This window comes from Myotis myotis, unplaced genomic scaffold (assembly GCF_014108235.1).
Source record: "Myotis myotis isolate mMyoMyo1 unplaced genomic scaffold, mMyoMyo1.p scaffold_m19_p_19, whole genome shotgun sequence".
NCBI lineage: Eukaryota > Metazoa > Chordata > Mammalia > Chiroptera > Vespertilionidae > Myotis > Myotis myotis.
In genome coordinates this window covers 920,507-924,803 of record NW_023416323.1, presented here as the reverse complement: position 1 = coordinate 924,803, position 4,297 = coordinate 920,507, and positions in this window count along the sequence as shown.

Genomic DNA, 4,297 nt, shown 5'->3' with positions numbered 1-4,297 from the left:
ATCGGCTGCCTCCTGCACACACTTTACTGGGGATTAAGCCCAAAACCCAGGCATGTGCCCTGACCAGGAATCAAATCAGCGACCTCTTGGTGCATAGGACAACACTCAATCCACTGAGCTACACAGGCCTGGTTTAATATTTCTTTAAAAAAATTTTTTTATTAACTTCAGAGAGGAAGGGAGAGGGATAGATAGGAATATCAGTGATGAGAGAGAATCATCAATTGCCCGCCTCCTGCATACCACCCACTAGGGATGAAGCCCAAAATCTGGGCATGTGCCCTGACCAGGATTCGATCCGTGACCTCCTGGTTCATAGGTTGACACTCGGCCATGGAGCCACACCTGCTGGGCCTAATATTTCTTTTTACTTAACTTTTTATAACAGCATTTTAAAATAAATTTTAAAAGTGATAGCATAAAAAGATTATTATTTATCATGCAGGTAGATGTTATACACATTCAGTAATTATTAACAGTTGGGTTACATTTACATTGTATAGGGTTTGAGAAAAGCCTAAAGAACAAGTATTATTATTATTATTACTAATAGTAATAGTAACATTAATTTGTAGGTCTATAGGCCTTGTTGGTATCTCAGGATGGCTGTCTATTTCTGATGTTTGGGCTTTTTATTCTTGAAAAGTCTTTGATCTCCACTGTAGATAGAGGTAAGTGTCAGAGTCAGGGTCAGATGTCCATTCATGGTTAGGCACCTGATTAGGTAAGGTCTCTTCCAACACTGTTGTAGAGAGTCTTTAATTAATGTCTTTACCACTGGACAAAAATCTCCAGGTTGTAAGTTATGGTCTTAGAAGTCTTCAGAATTTTATACATTTTTATCTAATTTAAAGATATGATCTCTTTGGAAACCTGTAATTTAGAGTAAGTCAGAGTCTTTTTTATGGATTTTTCTAAAGATATATTTGTAAATGTATAAAATAAAGTGACTATAAATGACAAAACAAAATGGTGTGGCATTGATTTCAATGCAATTTATAAAAAACAACAACACTGTTTTTGTAAGAAACAATAGTAAAAGACAACAATTTTTTTGTAAATAAGGTACACATGGCTTATTAGAAGTGTGTATTGAACATTGGAAATAGTTTATTTCCAATGTGTGGATCACAAATATCCAGAGCACCACTGCCAGATGCCCCCATAGAGAACCATTGCTCTTGGCTTTCCCTGTGCCACTGACAGGACACTTGCTATCCCTGGGAGTTGCCTGTTTGAACTTGGCTTTAAATGTTTGCAAGTTTTTCCCTAGGGCAGAGGGAAATATTTAGAATATCCATTTTTTGAAAAATATGTGTACATAAATAGGATATTATTACTACTAGTATTCATTTTGATTTGGGAAAGCTTTCTGTGTAATTTCAAGTATATTAAATAGGCTAATTATTTTTAAAACTCTCTTTAAAAGGAGAGAGAATAGCTGAGCATCAGCCCATGAACCAGGAGGTCATGGGTTCGGTTCCCAGTCCGGGCACATGCCAGGTTGTGGGCCCGATCTTGAACTTCATCAGCGTTTTCTCCTAGGAGCAAAACCCCATATATGTAACGTGTGGGGAAACATTCAAAGCTCCCATTGCAAATTCATCAGAGAGTTAACACAGGAGAGAAACCTTACAAATGTAAAGAGTGTGGGAGATTCATTTGGAGCTTGAATCTTCATGTTCATCAGAGGATACACACAGGAGAGAAATCCTATAAATGTGGTATGTGAGAGGAGCTTCAGTCAGAACTCAAATCTTCAGGCCCATCAGTGAGTCCACACAGGAGACACCCTACAAATGTGCTGTGTGTGGTAAGAGCTTCAGTCAGACTTCATATCTTAAATCCCATCAGTGAGTACACACATGGAGAAACACTACAGATGTGCTGTGTGTGGTAAGAGCCTCAACCATACTTCAAGCCTTCAAGACCATACTGAGTCCACACTGGGGAGTAACCCTACAATTGTTAAGCATGTGGGAAAGGCTTCATGTGGAACTTGTGTTTCATGTTCATTAGACGATCCACAGGGGAGAGAAGCCATACAAATGTGACATGTGAGGAAAGAGCTTCACTGAGTTCACATCTTCAAGCCCATCAATAAGTCCTCAGTGGAGAGAAACCCTACAAATATCCTGTGTGTGGGAAAGGCTTCATGTGGAGCTCCTGCCTTCCTGTTCATCAGAGGATCTACACAGGAGAGAAACCCTATATATGCGGTGTGTTTGGTAAGAGCTTGAGTTAAACCTCACATCTTCAAGCCATACAAATATGAGAGAGGTGGTAAGAGCTTCATTCCCACTTCCCCACCTTCAGATCCATCAGAAAATTCATACAGGAGACAAGACATACAAATGTGGACATGTGGTAAGGGCTTTGATCACTGTTCATGTCTTCAGGAATATCAATGAGTCCACACTGGAGAGAAACCCTACAAATGTGCTGCGTGTGGGAAGGACTTAAGTTGGAGTTCACATCTTGAAGCCTATCAGTGAGTACACCCAGGAGAGAAACCCTACATATGGGCTGTGTGTGGTAAGAGCCTCAGTAAGACCTCAAGTCTTCCAGCTTATCAGTGAGCCCACACTGCAGAGAAACCCTGCAGATCTTGGTATTGTCATGTTCATCAGAGATCTACACAGGAGAGAAATGCCACAAACGCGCTGTGTGTGATAGGAGCTTCAGCTACACCACAAGTCTTCACGATGATTAGCGAGTCCACACAGGGGAGAAACTCTACAGATGTGCTTTGTGTGGGAAGAGCGTCAGCCAGAGTTCAAATCTTCAATCTCATCAATGAGTACACACTGGGGAGAAATCCTATAAATGTTAAGAGTGTGGGAACAGCCGAAACCGGTTTGGCTCAGTGGATAGAGCGTCGGCTTGAGGACTGAAAGGTCCCGGGTTCGATTCCGGTCAAGGGCATGTGCCTGGGTTGCGGGCACATCCCCAGTGGGAGATGTGCAGGAGGCAGCTGATCGATGTTTCTCTCTCTCATCGATGTTTCTAACTCTCTATCTCTCTCCCTTCCTCTCTGTAAAAACTCAATAAAATATATTAAAAAAAAAAAAAGAGTGTGGGAACAGCCTCATGTGGAACTCGTATCTTCATGTTCATCAGAGGACCCACAGGGATGAGAAACCCTGTAAATGTGGCCTATGGTAATAAGACAATCCTTACTACAAGGAAACCCTACACATGTTTTGCATGTGATAAGGGCTTAGTAAGAGTTCCTGTCTTCTGGTTCATCACAGAGTTCATAATGTGGCCTGTGTTTTGGCAGAGTTCAAAATGTCACAGTTCTTAAGAGAATGCTCCATAGAGTAAACCTATAAGAGTGGTACAATAAGTTGGTCAGAACCTTTAGTTTCACTAAAATCTACACAGGATAAAGGCCTTAAAAATAAAGAAGATCGGGCCCTTTGCAAAGGTAAAATGACGGAAATCCATGTCCATGAGAATATAAACTCCATGGGGTCAGGAAGTTTATTTGCTGCCGAATGAACATGACCTCAAACCACTGCCTAACAATTAGAAGGTGCCTGGAAATGTCTAATTTGTAAAAAAATATATATTTTATTGATTTTTTACAGAGAAGAAGGGTGAGGGATAGAGAGTTAGAAACATCAATCAGCTGCCTCCTGCACAACCCCCACTGGGGATGTGCCTGCAACCAAGGTACATGCCCTTGACCAGAATCGAACCTGGGACCCTTTCATCCTCAGGCCGACGCTCTATCCACTGAGCCAAACTGGTCAGGGCGGAAATGTCTAATTTGATGGAAAGGAACAACCATTCTAAGTAGGATAACTACTGCCTGGCCAGTGTGGCTCAGTGGTTCAGCACTGACATATGAACCAGGAGGTCATGGCTGATTCCCAGGTTGAGGCTCGATCCCCAGTGTGGGGCATGCAAGAGGCAGCCAATCACTGATTCTCTCTCATCCTTGATGTTTCCCTCTCTTTCCCTCTCCCTTCCTCTCTGAAATCAATAATAACATTTTTTTAAAAATAGGATAACTACTTGAAAATTTTGCTGAGCTCAAACCCTACTAATCATAATAAATTGTAATAGGAAAAGAATTTTTATAAGAAACCTTAATTCAAGGAAATGATCACTTATTATAAATACATAAAATCATGCAGTGTGCAATTTGCAAGATTTTTGCAGTTGGCTCCTGAGCTCTGCTAAACTTCACTTTTCAAGCAGTAATGGGCTGAAGTGTTTATCTTATCATTTATGACTTCATCTGTGCCGGTTAGCATTAGTTGTGTAAAGTTTCTGTCTTATTTTTGTT